The 14808-nt window shown below is 37.7% G+C and overlaps 1 long non-coding RNA gene across 1 annotated transcript; it reads left to right on the plus strand.

The window, feature by feature from the left end:
• The first annotated feature begins 10350 nt into the window (after nt 1-10350).
• Nucleotides 10351-12622, plus strand: LOC127151968 (uncharacterized). The gene is made up of 4 exons (XR_007825013.1): nt 10351-11770; nt 11881-12013; nt 12120-12346; nt 12450-12622. It is a non-coding gene; the product is annotated as an uncharacterized LOC127151968 (long non-coding RNA).
• The last annotated feature ends 2186 nt before the right edge of the window (nt 12623-14808 follow it).

A 14808-nucleotide genomic window follows, 5' to 3' on the forward strand; every position in this document is an offset into this window, starting at 1 on the left:
GACGAACCTGAGTGAAGGATGTAACAAGTTTTGGATGAGAGAACCTACAGGGGTTGGACAATGAAACTGAAACACTGGCCAATATAGTGTTGGAGGTTTCATGGCTATATTTATGCAGCCTGGTGGCCAGTCTTTACTGATCGCACATTCCACCAATAAGAGCAGAGTGTGAAGGTTGACTATGTGCACCCAATAGCTCAAACATTGTACCCTGAAGGTGGTGCCGTGTATTAGGATGATAATGCACCAATACACACAGCAAGACTGGTGACAAGAGTGATTTGATGAACATGAAAGTAAAGTTAAACATCTCCCATGGCCTGCACAGTCACCAGATCTGAATATTATTGAGCCACTTTGGGGTGTTTTGGAGGAGCGAGTCAGGAAATGTTTTCATACACCAACATCACATAGTGACCTGGCCACTGTTCTGCGAAAGGAATGGCTCAAAATCCTTCTGGCTACTGTGCAGGACTTGTATTTGTCATTCCCAAGATGAAATAATGCTGTTTTGACTTCAAAAGGAGGCCAAACGGCATACTAATTGTGGTCTAAACCCAGGTGTTTCAGTTTCACTGTCCAACCCCTGTAAATGTAATTAATTATTAGAAATTTAAAATGTGTCTAAAAAAAAGTACAAAATTCTCCAGAATTGGCTGTCTATTCCAATAATATTTTGGAATATTACATTTGTTAATAATTATTAAGGCCTGGTTTCACAGACAGGTTTCACATCCCCACCTACACCTAGGATTCGAACCCACAACTTTTCGATTACAAGCCCGACTTCCTAACCATTAGGCCACGGCTGCCTTTCTGATATGCATCTTCAGAATCAGAATCAGAATTCGCTTTATTCGCCAAGTGTGCGCAAACACACAAGGAATTTGTTGTGGTTTTTTTAAGGTGCTCCTGGTACATACATACATACATACATACATACAACATTTAAATAAAATAAAAACTTAAAAATAAATAATAATGTATGAAACTTGAACAGATGATTTATGTACAGGTTTGTGCATTATTTCCTCCATATACAGCTATATAATTAAGAGATGTGCATGAGTACTTACATAATAATACTACAGAAGTTTACATAACAATACTACAGAAGAGACAATAATTAGAAATGGAGGAAGAAATGCATAAATGAATTGTAGAACCCAAGTAATGTTCATGTTTATCTGTTTAAACTGGAGATGGCATTTGGGAAAAAGCTGTTTTTATGTCTAGATGTTTTAGTGCTCAGGGATCTGTAGCGTCTGCCTGAGGGGAGAGGTGCAAACAGGTTGTGTCCGGGGTGAGAAGGGTCTTGGATGATGTTTCCTGCCCGTTTCTTCACTCTGGAGATGTATAAGTCCTGAAGGTTGGGCAGGTTCACACCAATGATTCTTTCTGCTGTCCTAACAGTCCGCTGCAGTCTTCTTATATCTGATTTACTGGCTGCCCCAAACCAGACAGTTATAGAAGAGCACAGAACTGACTCAATGACAGCGGAGTAAAACTGTGTCATCAGAGTCTGTGGTAGATTGAACTTTTTCAGTTGACGAAGAAAGTACAACCTCTGCTGGGCTTTTTTTCACAATGAAGTCAATGTGAATGTCCCACTTCAGGTCCTGGGAGATGTTAGTTCCTAGGAACTTGAATGAGTCCACTGCAGCCACAGTGCTGTCCATGATGGTGAGAGGGGGGAGTGCAGGGGGGGTTTCTCCGGAAGTCCACTGTCATCTCTACAGTTTTGAGCGTGTTGAGCTCCAGGTTGTTGCGACTGCACCAGAGAGACAGCTGCTCAACTTCCTGTCTGTAGGCAGATTCGTCGCCATCCCGGATGAGACCGATGACAGTGGTGTCGTCTGCAAACTTCAGAAGTTTGACAGAGGGGTCTTTAGAAGTGCAGTCGTTTGTGTAGAGGGAGAAGAGCAGTGGCGAGAGAACGCAGCCCTGTGGAGCTCCAGTGCTGATGGTGCGGGTGCCGGATGTGAGTTTTCCCAGCCTCACTAGCTGCTGCCTGTCTCTCAGGAAGCTGGTGATCCACTGACAGATGGAGGTGGGTACAGAGAGCTGTGACAGTTTATTCTGAAGGATATCTGGGATGATGGTGTTGAAAGCAGAGCTGAAGTCCACAAACAAGATCCTTGCATAGGTCCCTGGTTTGTCCAGATGTTGAAGGATGTAGTGCAGTCCCATATTGACTGCATCATCCACAGACCTGTTTGCTCGGTAAGCAAACTGCAGGGGGTCCAGCAAGGGTCCAGTAATGTCCTTCAAGTAGGCCAACACCAGTCTCTCAAATGACTTCATGACCACAGATGTTAAAGCAACAGGTCTGTAGTCATTAAGTCCTGTGATTTTTGGTTTCTTGGGTACAGGGATGATGGTGGAGCATTTGAAGCAGGATGGGACTATACACAGCTCCAGGGATCTGTTGAAGATCAAAGTGAAGATAGATGATAGCTGGACAGCACAGGCTTTAAGGCAGGCTGGAGAGACACCGTCTGGGCCCTTGGCTTTCCTTGTCTTCTGCTTCCTGAAGACTTTGCAAACATCACCTTCACAGATCTTAAGGGCAGGCTGAGAAACAGTAGGGGGGATGGAGGGGCAGGGTGTTGATGGCTGTGTTGCGGGACATTCAGGGTGGGTGTAGGGTGTCAGACCAGTCTTTTGTTTTTCAAACCTGCAGTAAAACTCATTCAGGTCGTCAGCCAGTTGTTGATTGGCCTCAGTGCTGGGGGACGGGCTCTTGTAGCTGGTGATGGCTTTCAGGCCATTCCACACTGATTTAGGGTCATTTCTTGAAAGCTGTTTTTTTAGCTTTCCCGAGTAGTTTAACTTTGCCACTCTTATCTCCCTATTCAGTGTGTATTTGGCCTGTTTGTACAAGGCTTTGTCCCCACTCCTGTAGGCGTCCTCTTTGGCCTGGCGAAGCTGTTTGAGTTTTGCACTGAACCAAGGTTTGTCGTTGTTAAATGATAAATAAGTCCTGGTGGGTACACACATGTCCTCACAGAAACTGATGTAGGATGTCACAGTGTCAGTGAGCTCATCCAGATCAGTAGCTGCAGCCTCAAAAACACTCCAATCAGTAAGTTCGAAGCAGGCTTGTAAATCCCACTCTGCTTCAACAGTCCATCTCTTTACAGTTCTTACTACAGGCTTAGCAGATTTAAGTTTCTGCCTGTAGGCTGGTAGAAGATGAACTAAACAGTGATCAGAGAGTCCCAGCGCTGCACGGGGGACAGAGTGGTATGCATCCTTTAAAACAGTGTAGCAATGGTCCAGTATATTGCTGTCTCTGGTGGGGCCATACCTGTCAAGTATCCCGTTTTGGCCGGGAAAGTCCCGTAATTTACCCTTCTTTCCCGCCGTCCTCCCGTATTAGTATTTTCCCGTAAATCTCCCGTATTTTAACCTGCGTTATTAAAAAAAAAAAAAAAAAAACGCCGGTATTACTCTCGGTATGATTATGCAACTGGCTGAATCAAAAAAAAAAAAAAAAATATGCCCGTGTTAACTTGTGACCTGTGTTTACTTGTTATGAAAACTAATATTATAGTAAAAGTATATTACGTTTTATGGTTTATGATGTTAAAGTACCTTCAACAGAGTCTCAGACAACTGTAAATTTGTGGCTACTGTGGTTTAATTACAAACGCTATCGTTAAACTTTATTTACTATAGTAAAAACATGGTACATTTTCTTCAGAGACTAGCTGATGTCTCCTTTAATTAATATAAAAACTTGACGTTATTTCCACGTTGTTTTGCCGCTTTTCTCGTAGAAATACTTCGGAGACTTGTCATTTGATTTCTTGATTGTAGTGAATGACATTCTAGTCAAAATTCTAGTTGAAACGCCGCTTAGAAATGTTACTTTATAAACGTGTTAACTTGTTATTTGCGTTCAGTAGGTGGTATTTTATTCGATTGTAACAGTATATAAATATAATAGCCTTTTCTGTAGTTGAAAAGCTGTAAATTAATGCTGCACTTTGTAACGTGTAACAGTTTGTGCTGGCAGATTCAATCTGAGGTGCATGAAGTTAACAGAAGTATTTAAAATGAAGTGAGAATTTCCCTTATGTCTGACATGAAAAGCGGTCAGTTTTCTTCTGTGTACACACAAGTGACATTCAGTTTGTGGCACCGAGTGGTGTCTTGTGAAGTCGACTATCTCCTCTAGCCTTCAGTGTGTAGCTGAACATCTCCTCCAGCCTGGTGGGTCATCATCTCAGCTGGCTGCAATGTGTTTTTTTCTTAACTGTTCCCACTTACAGTTTAGTCACACCAACCTATATGAAATATAGAAATATTAAAAATGTATTTTAGTTAGGTATTCAGTTAAGTATTTAGTTAAGAATTTCAGTAGTGAAATAAAATAAATCTCTACACCTATGCATAAAACGATTGCATGACATTTCATGGTACATGACGCGTTTCTGCTCCCTGGCTGTCTGCTCAGTGCTGCCCTGGCAACACTAACCGGTTCACCGGTTTAAGAACCTGCTTTTCGTTTTTAAGGTATTGTTTTCGTTATAATGTACTGATTCAAATTAGTTATCAATAATAATAATTTTTTATACAGAGTTTTATTTTTTCTGTGAAACATAAGTTAAATGTGTTCAGAAAAGTTATCATAGTTTTAGCGACAATTATATAAATTCTAAACAAAGTATGAAAAATGTCCAGAGTGTTCAGGTTATTAGGTTTTTAACAAAAATTAAATTTGTTTAAACGTATGACAAAGCTATTTGCTTTAAACGTTTTCTCCCACTCCCTACGTGTTCTATGAAGCTGTATTGTTTTGTGTTGGAAATCTTAACTTTATTAGAGCTAATGAGCACTGTGTCATCACAGTCAAAGGTAGTATGCCTATTTCCTCTTTATTATATTTAATTTCTATATATGAAATAATGGTCATTCACTTTGTTTTGACATATAAAATGTTTCTAATGTGTCAGTAGTAGGCTAATAAGCAAATGAAATACAATTTTTATATGTATTATATGTATTTTTTAATGCTCATTTTAATTGTTTTTCTGACCACTACACGATAACTTTTGAAGTGTGTAGGTGATCCGCAGCATTGTGAAACCATCAACAACAGAGAGTGCTGCACCGTCATCATATCTACATATGCTGATAGGCCTCAAGTGTATGCAAACACATGTATTTGTTATGAAAATGTTGCTGCAGTCAGTTGGTAACACTCAGATTATACATGGAGATCGGTGTCAGGTATTGTATAGAGAGAGTTTTTGTGGATGCTGATACTGAGAGGTTGATTGTGGTTGGGTGTTTTTTTTTTTTTTTGTTTTTTATTGCCATACATCATCAAAACTCTAATTTATAAAGGAAAAGACATTCTACATTAAAAATCTGTGATTTTTTAACTGTAAAAATGACTAGGCCTATATACTGTGAAAAACTGTAAATAGTAAAAATATATTTACTTTTACCGTAAAATACTGTCAAACTTATGTTTTTTTTTCTTAAGCAAAAGCTATGAATTACTGTATATTTTATGGAAAACAGTACAAAAAAGTAAAAATTCCAAGTCATTCCAAGACACATACAATAATATTATAAAAAGTCTTATTTCTTGTAATTTTTCTGGTGCATACAGGTGCATCTCAATAAATTAGAATGTCGTGGAAAAGTTCATTTATTCAGTAATTCAACTCAAATTGTGAAACTTGTGTTTTAAATAAATTCAGTGCACACAGACTGAAGTATTTTAGGTCTTTGACTCTTTTAATTGTGATGCTTTTGGCTCACATTTAACACAACCCCACCAATTCACTATCTCAACATATTAGAATACTTCATAAGACCAATACAAAAACATTTTTAGTGAATTGTTGGCCTTCTGGAAAGTATGTTCATTTACTGTGTATGTACTTAATACTTGGTAGGGGCGCCTTTTGCTTTAATTACCAAATGAAATACAAAACTTTCAGTCTTGTAATAACTTAGCAGATATTGTTTATGCTCAAGCAGCAACATTACACACTAACATTTACACACCCATTTTCCACAAGTTGATTCTATTCTTTAGGGTCTTAATGAGAAGTCTATAACATTCTTTGGTTAAAATTTCTCAATGGTAGTGTTAAAACAACACCTTTTTACCCTGTCAAAATCAACCTATTCTGTTGGATGTTCCTTTAAATGCAAATGAGCTCTGCTCACCCCGCCCCTCTCTTCTCTCTGTGGAGTAGAACCCTGCATTTCAGCCTGAGCCCGAATGGCCCCGACATTTTCACACCCCTAGGGCCAGGCTTCAGGCCAATTTTCACGTCATATTTCAGACGAGGGCCAGGCTGGTGGAAACAACACGAGACTTCACTTTCACTTTCTAGACCAGCTCGGAATGCGTTTAGTGTCTCCAACATCAGCAGCAGCGAGCGCGCCTTCAGCGCTGCTGAAACAGTTCCGAGTTCAAGCGCACATAATAGGCTAAAGCTTGCCACAAAGCACTGGCAAAAGTTATTACCATGAATTTGTCAGGGGAAAATAGTAAGGAGATTTTTGAATTATTAATTAATAAACTAGCATTTTCTGAGTCAGTGTCCCAGGCATAAAGTTGCCGATCCTGACTTGCCATCTCCTCTTTGGACGCGCCTTTAGAGAGAAAAGCATCTTTACAGATTACATAATGAAAGAGTTTTTGTTTTTGATTTTTTTGTTTTATTTCATTAAGTAATAATTTAAAGCTTTCTATAGATATATTTATCATGTCTGTGATGTATGTATTCGCTGAGTTTCGCTTCATTTTTTTAAAGCGCTCCTGTTGAGGCGACAGAAAGCGTATCATGTTTGTGTTCTTTATTTTATAAAAACACTGTTTGCAGCGTTTTGTTGATACTGTGAGTGCCCACAAATAAAATTAGACCCTTTACAGTTCTTTACAAATTCTCAATGGTTTTGTAAAACAACACCCTTTTTACCTTGTCAAAATGAGCTCTGCAAAAATCATCTCATTCTAAGGGGTTGTTTCTTTAAATGCAAATGAGCTCTGCTCACCCCGCCCCTCTCTTCTCCCTGTGAAAAGACGGTCTTGTTTACATTAGACGCATTTAACTGCATGTAGCCGCGTTTAGCCGCTAAACTTCCTAACTACCAGGTTATAAGGAAAGGGGATCGCAAAGATTCATAAAAAACCCATTATACTCACTTTTGCTGTAAGTGAAGCTGGATCATGAATGATTCGCGCGATCATAGACGGATATATGTAGATCAGGAGGCGCATTCCCTTCACAAACAAACATAATCTACTGCATCTTCAGTGGCTCAGACGTCGGGAGTAAATGACGACCTCTATGTTCATTATTACATCCAGCAACACAACACCTCAATCGCTCAATCGGAGATATTCTTGTCTAACTTACATCCCTGCTCTGGCATCGAAACAAAGAGAGAGGGCGGACTGTGACAGCTGATTCAAGGTAAATCGCTCATGTCAATCAACTATTGTGGCTGCGGCCTCTGTCGGTGTGACGCCACAACAACAGGCATCTGAGAATCTCTCGATTTGAAAAAGGAGATATTATTTTTACAGATTAATTAAAAACCGCTGCATGGAGTTTTATCATTATAGGGTAGATTTGTACATACACTGCCAACACACATTAATGTTCAAACAACATGAAAAAGTCAACTTAGCATCCGATGACCCCTTTAAGTTGTACAAAGTGAATACAAGTTGATTCAACTTAAAATATTAAGGCAGCTGGGTAACAAGCCCTGCTTTTAAGCTTAACAAACCAAATTTTTAGTTTAGTCAACTCAAATATCTAAGTGGTCACTTAGTACAACTTAACATTTAAAGTTGACTAAACTTATTTGAGTTGACTGAACTTAACATTTTAAGGCACAAGGGTAACAAATTATTTTAAGTTGACTCAACAAATTGTGTTTTTTGTTTTTTACAGTGTAAGTGAAGCTGGATCACAAATGATTCGCGTGAACATAGACGCATTTATGTAGATCGGGAGGTGCATTCCATTCACAAACAAACGTAATCCACTGCGTCTTCAGCGGCTCAGATGTCAGGAGTAAATGACGACCACTATGTTCATTATTACATCCAACAACACAACACCTCAATCGCTTAGGAACCATTCTTGTCTACATTCATGCTCTGGCATCAAAACATTGGCGATTAGACTCATTTACAGCTCATTTAGGGGGGTCTGAGGCTGTGTCAATCAATCTACTGTGGGAGCGGCCTCTGTCGATGTGATGTCTCACAGACAAGAAGTTAAGAATGGCTTGATTTGAAAAAGGGGATATTATTTTTACAGATTAATTAAAAACCACTGGGTGGATTTTTGTCATTATAGGGTAGATGTGTACACACACTGCCAAACACATGTTCAAACAACATGTAAAAGTGAACTTTGCATCCAATGACATCTTTAACTACTTAACTGTCATATGTTTGAACAAGCAGTTGTACTCATTATTATGCAATGTATTGAATATAAAGTATATATATGAAGTATATAAGTTAATCACATTTTACTCACTGAGTGCCCACAACCTAAAAATAAGTACCACTCTTCTGCATAATGCTAATCAAAAAAAAAAAAAAAAAAAAGAAACTCCTCTAAATCTCCAACATAACTGAACATTAAAACTACATGTCTTTTCCTGTACTAAATGTAAACCCTACAACATAACTGAACATCCAAAACTAACATGTGATTTCTTTCCAATCTTTTGTACTGAGTTCAAAAAAACCTTGACATGCTGACTTATGTTAACTAACATCTACATATTTAAGGAATAGTGTTTATAATAGGCTAATGAGTTTGTACATATTGGCACTGCAATGAATAGTGATTCGGTTTATTTCAAGTCTATATTAGCAAATGTTGATTAAGTGAATTTTCACACCACATACAAATGTAATAGATTATATAGAAGTTGTCTAGACCATTTGCATTATTTGAGATCTGCAGAGGAGACCTTCCAAAAAGTCTTTGTCTTACAATGCTTACATTTGCTCACCTAAAATTTACATTTGCAAACCTAACTGTAAATCATATCTATGCAAAATGTACCATAACAGATGCTCAGACATGAGCAGTATTTAATGTTTCTGTCTCACAGCCCTCACTACTTGATCATCATCCAAGGTAAGAAGAGCATTGGTTCATTAACAACTTGTTTTTTATACTTAAGCAAAGAGTCAGTATTTTTATAGGGTACAGTTAAATTCAGACTGACATATTTTGCATGTACTTAAAGGAGAAGTCCATATATAATGTACTCACCCCCTTGTCATCCAAGATGTTCATGTCTTTCTTTCTTCAGCTGTAAAGAAATTATGTTTTTTGAGGAAAACATTTCAGCATTTTTCTCCATATAATGGACTGATATGGTGCCCCGATTTTGAATTTCCAAAATGCAGTTTAAATGCAGCTTCAAACGATCCCAAAAGCGGTTGTAAACGATCCCAGCTGAGGAAGAAGGGTCTTATCTAGGGAAATGATCTGTTATTTTTATTTAAAAATTCACAATTTAAATACTTTTTAATCTCAAACACTCGTCTTGGCTTTCTCTTCCTGAACTCTGTGTATTCTGACTCAAGACAGTTAGGGTATGTCGAAAAACTCCAATCATATTTTCTCCCTCAATTTCAAAAATCATTTCAAAATAATCCTACATTGCTGCAGAAGTACTGACACAATCTTTGCAAAGTGAACATGCAAAGAAGATCAAACACCCTTAACAAAAAAGGTAAAACAGCGATATAGGAGAACATAAGATGGGTTTTTTTTCGACATACCTTAACTGTCATTAAATGGAACAAAAACAGTCCAGACAGAGTAAGACAAGATGAGCGTGTGGCATTAAAAAGTATATAAACTGTATTATTTTTATGAAAATAACAGAACGTTACACTAGATAAGACCCTTTGTCTCAGATTGTTTACAACCCCATTTGGGATCATTTGAAGGTGCATTTAAACTACATTTTGGAAGTTCAAAATCGGGGCACCATATCAGTCCATTATATGGAGAAAAATCCTAAAATGTTTTTCTTAAAATGTTTTTCTTCATTTACGACTGAAGAAAGAAAGACATGAACATCTTGGATGACAAGGGGGTGAGTAAATTATTTGGAAATTGTTGTTCTGGAAGTGGACTTTTCCTTTAACCTTTCTTTCTTTCTTTATAATTACTGGAAATTTTGCCCACAAAGTTGCAATCCATTTTGAAAAGCTCCTTAGAGTCAGAGAGGTATGGTTTTTAGTGTTCACTTGTGGTTATTGGTACACTAATGAATCCTTTACTAATCTTACTATAAATCATTAACATTTACATTGCATTTCTCTTTTCAAGTAAAGGGGGACTCACGTCACCATTGACGCTCTGTTTTTTTGGTTCACACGTCACTCAAGGTGCGGTTGTGAGTATATCAGATGACCAATTCCCCCTTCGCTTGGTTCGGTTTCTTTGTTAATTCGGCAATAGGTTCAATAATTTGAGATTTACACCCTGGAGGGAGTTGGTCAACTGATTTATCTGAAAGTTTGGTGGTTTGAATAGATATTAGAGCCTTGGATAGATAATAGACAACTACAAATGAAAGAAGATATCAAATAAATCGTATAAACAAATAAATTGAGTGAACACAGATCAGTCTGGTGCAGAGACGTCTTCCACTGGTGATGTGGATTGCATACAGTGGGGAGGGAACAGAGTTGCATTCTGGTAGCCGTTGATGCGCTGACCTGTTCTGTTGTGCCAAGGGGTCCTTAGAGCATGGACCGGGCAGCTGGGTCAGATGGGTCTTCACAGGGTTTTTTGCAGCAGTGCTGCATCGCTGAGGAGCCGTGTGTTTCAGGCAGTGTCTGCCAATGCGGAGGTCCTTTGCAGACTGGGCTGCGCTGCTTTTGGAGCAGCAAGAGTCAGATGGGGTCCGTTACTGCTGAGTCCTTTGCAACTGAAGGGCAGCCAAATGTAATATAGAAGGTTTAATTAAGAGCTAAGCGGAACCTTAGCTGTCTCGAGTTCTCTTTTTTGTCAGGCCAGAAACTCAGGACATTGGAGACTTAGAACAGGTAGTGTTTTTTGGAAGGTTACATTTATCCCTTTCTGATGAGGAGGAGATTGGAATTTGGTGCCTCTCCCTTCCAGGAATGTGATCGGCTGCTTGTGTCCGCGGTGGCCATGGTGTTGCCCACCCTAGTGTGGAACTCATTTGCATATGGTAGAGTACCAAGTTTAACAGTGTCTTTAACATTTTACCCATGCAATATTTCTTTACCAAACCTCTTGAAAAAAGACTCCAAACATGATAGGAAACCGTTGTACGATCACTCATTTATACTATAACATGTTAATAGACCTGCTTCCATGAACTGTTATGTTAACAGTCAATGGCCATCAGCATAAACTGCACTTTATGTGAGGGTGACCTGAATATGTTTCAGTTTACATCAATTTAAGGTCTCCAAACTTAGGTATGTTGTTCACTACAACCATATGTATGTTCCACCTACCTCTGATCTGTGAGAAAGATGTCTGTAATTTTTTATTTTCCTTTGAATCTGGTTTCTGCTTACGTTTTTACACTGTATGCAGCTTAGGTTCCATATTCTGTAGAACATGTCTAACATGCCTTCTAAATCATTTTCTTTTTAAAGGAGATGAAGATGAAGAGCCTGAGCAAGAAGAGTGCTTTGATCACTGTATTTCTCCCGTTTTGCTTCTGTTTGCTAGTGGTTAATGTCCAAACGGTAGAGCAAACTAACAATGTGAGAAATGGTTTATATATTTTACACAACAAAATAAAAAGTGTAATTTACTGGTATTTGTTATTAATTTGTTGATTACCACTTATAATTTTAAAATGTTTTATTCACAGCCTAGATTCTGAGATATTCTTGTATTTCCAAGGACTTTGTGTGGAATTAATCTGGCCAGTCACTATGCTATATATGTTGATAATGTGGACATACCTGGAAAGCTACCTGAACAGAACCTTTTTCACATGACAAGTACCAAAATAAAAACAAACTAAAATGATGCATTATTATGATTCTTATTTAAACCAGTTATACCCACACTGTTGCATTAATCTTACAAAATTTTTTTTTTTCATAGAATTCCTCAATGGTATTACATCTGGCTGTGGATTCGGACAAACAAGGAGAATAACCTTTTCTGTAGACAATTACTTGGACAACGATGTACAGCAAAGTGACCAGCAAACCATCATCAATCGTATTACTGAGCTCAATAGAGGCTGTGGACATTGGGAACTGTCAAACACTTGTGAACATGTTGCCACACATATTCGATATGGTGAAGCACACAGACAGTGCAATCAGGTATATCATAAAAAAATATAGGGTCTAAAAATGCCTAAAGCCTGCTCCTTTTTTTAACATTATTATAACTATAATTCTAATCCTGTTATCCTTGCTTCTTTAGCATGGTACTTTGTTTGGAAGTCTAGCATGCTACATGTTGAATGGCATCATGAACCCAAACAGAGCAACAGGTTCCTAAAAGGAAGCACATTCATGTGTCTGTGTGCACCTCCAGCCTGAAAATCTTCACTACTGTTTTAATTTTTCCCTTCTTCCAAAAAAGATCTTAATAAACATGAGCATGCAATAAATGTGAAGTTTGTTTTATTAGACTATTTTAAATGTGTCCATAGTGTGAACATCTTGTGCCAGTCAGTGGTTTAAAATGTTTCCATAAATAATCCAATATCTTGTGCCAGTCAGTGGTTTAAAATGTTTCCATAAATAATCCAGTTTCTTGAGGAAATTGTAGTAATCACCAGTGTTGGGGTAAGTTACTTTTAAAAGTAATGCATTACAATAGCGTTACTCCCTAAAAAAGTTATGTTACTTTAACTAACTAATTTTTTACATAGTGAAAGTAATATGTTATGGAAAGTAATGTGTTATGTTACTTTTAAGTTACATTCGTGTTACTTTTTAAATCTGGGCAGAGCTTGCTTGTTTAATTTTAATATAAATAGTTATATTTTTAGCAAATGTAAAAGCCCTGGCTTTCAAACCAAAAAGTGAAATGAATAAGCCTCAGGCTAAAGGAAAAATAAATTCACATCTGTACAGAAAAACATAGGAAAAGAAGTTTTAAAACTCTTCAGTAAAAAAACAACAAAACAAAGTAATAAAAAAACAATAAAGCACAAATGTTAATTTATTTAAAGTCATATTTGCTTTATTAGTATGGTTGAACTGGCTCATCAAAGGTCAGTAGCAAAGACATCGGTAAATAAAGTGGCATTAAATACATAAAGGAAAAATGTGTTATTTAACATATTAAGGTTTAAGGTTTGCATCATATTCCGTTTTAATTCATTTTGATGAGTATTGAATCTGTTTTTTCTGAGTGAGATGAGCATGTTCACATTTAGTTTAAAACTACAGTAACATCATGTTTACACAATGCACACAACTCCTCTGCATTTCCGATTTCTCTCAACATGGAGACAGGAGACTTGTCAGTCAATAAATGGAAAAACAAAGTAACTGGTGTTACTTTTTTGAAAAAAATAACTCAGATATTTTCTTGTAAATTAAAAAGTAATGCGTTACTTTCCTTACTTTACTTTGTAATGTGTTACCCCCAACACTGGTAATTACCAAAGAGGATTTCCTTTTAAAGTGCAAAGGTCACACACATTTTGGCTACAACACTCTTTTAGCTGCATCCTTTAGAGGTTGGCATTGTCTTGGCTTTGTTTGAGGATCCTCCTGCTTTTCTGTTTTCTCTTTCAAAACACTCCTCTTCTGCTTCTCTCTTTTCCCCAAATACTCTGCCTCCATTGTACTCTCATGAGTAGTGGGGTTGTGAAGCACTGTCAGAGCCAATCCTCCCTATACGCAAACTACGCAAGCTGCGTAGGGCCCCGAAACACAATGGAGACCCCTTGCTCTCAAAGATGATTTAGATTTAGTTTTTGTTTTTGAAGTGGGTCAGTGGTTGTAAAAACAAGAATGTTCAATTCTTTTAACCTTTTAAGACCCGGGGAAAAAAATGTAGTAAAGATTTGCTTTTTTTCATGTCATTACATTGTTTAGAGCATTAAAAAAATTTAAATAAAATAAAATAATTAAATGATATTTCATTCATAAGTTATGCTATGTCCTCGGTAGAGGACATTGGGACTCCATTTTTTTTAAATAAAAAGGCATGAATAAACATGCATAGTCAAAAACAATATTTTTAAAAATCACAATACATTTTTAGTTTTCAGGATTTTTTTTTTTTTACCAAACTGTGTATAAAGATGGGTCTCAACTATGTTAGAACAGTTTGCCCTGTCATATCACACAGACTGTTGCATTGCACCCCGGACTACTAGTCCCATCATCCATCGTGCTGATTGTTTCAACACCTGTGGCCAATCAGGCGCCCTATATAAGACCAGGACTTTCCCCCTTGTTACTCACGGATTATTGTGTGGTTATTTCTGTGGTGTTTACATTGTTGTTTCTAGTTCCCAAATTCCCTGTGTTTAGCTTTCTCATCTGTCTCGCTGCCTGCCTTTTGAACTACTGGCTCGTTTGTTCAGATTATCCCTTCTCCTTTCCCCCTCGGATTATGTTCACCGATCATCGACCCACGCCTGCTTCTCGGACCCACCCCTTGTGGCCCCATACTATTCTTGTGTCTTGCCCCTAAGAATACATACTTGGTTTGCTGTTCTGACCTTGATGCCAAATTAAAGCACAGTATTTCATTTTATTGTGAGTGTACACAATAAGAGTAAACTATTTACAGTTTCACTTTTTCTCATGTGTAAATT

Source organism: Labeo rohita, chromosome 2, assembly GCF_022985175.1.
Source record: "Labeo rohita strain BAU-BD-2019 chromosome 2, IGBB_LRoh.1.0, whole genome shotgun sequence".
Classification (NCBI taxonomy): Eukaryota; Metazoa; Chordata; class Actinopteri; order Cypriniformes; family Cyprinidae; genus Labeo; species Labeo rohita.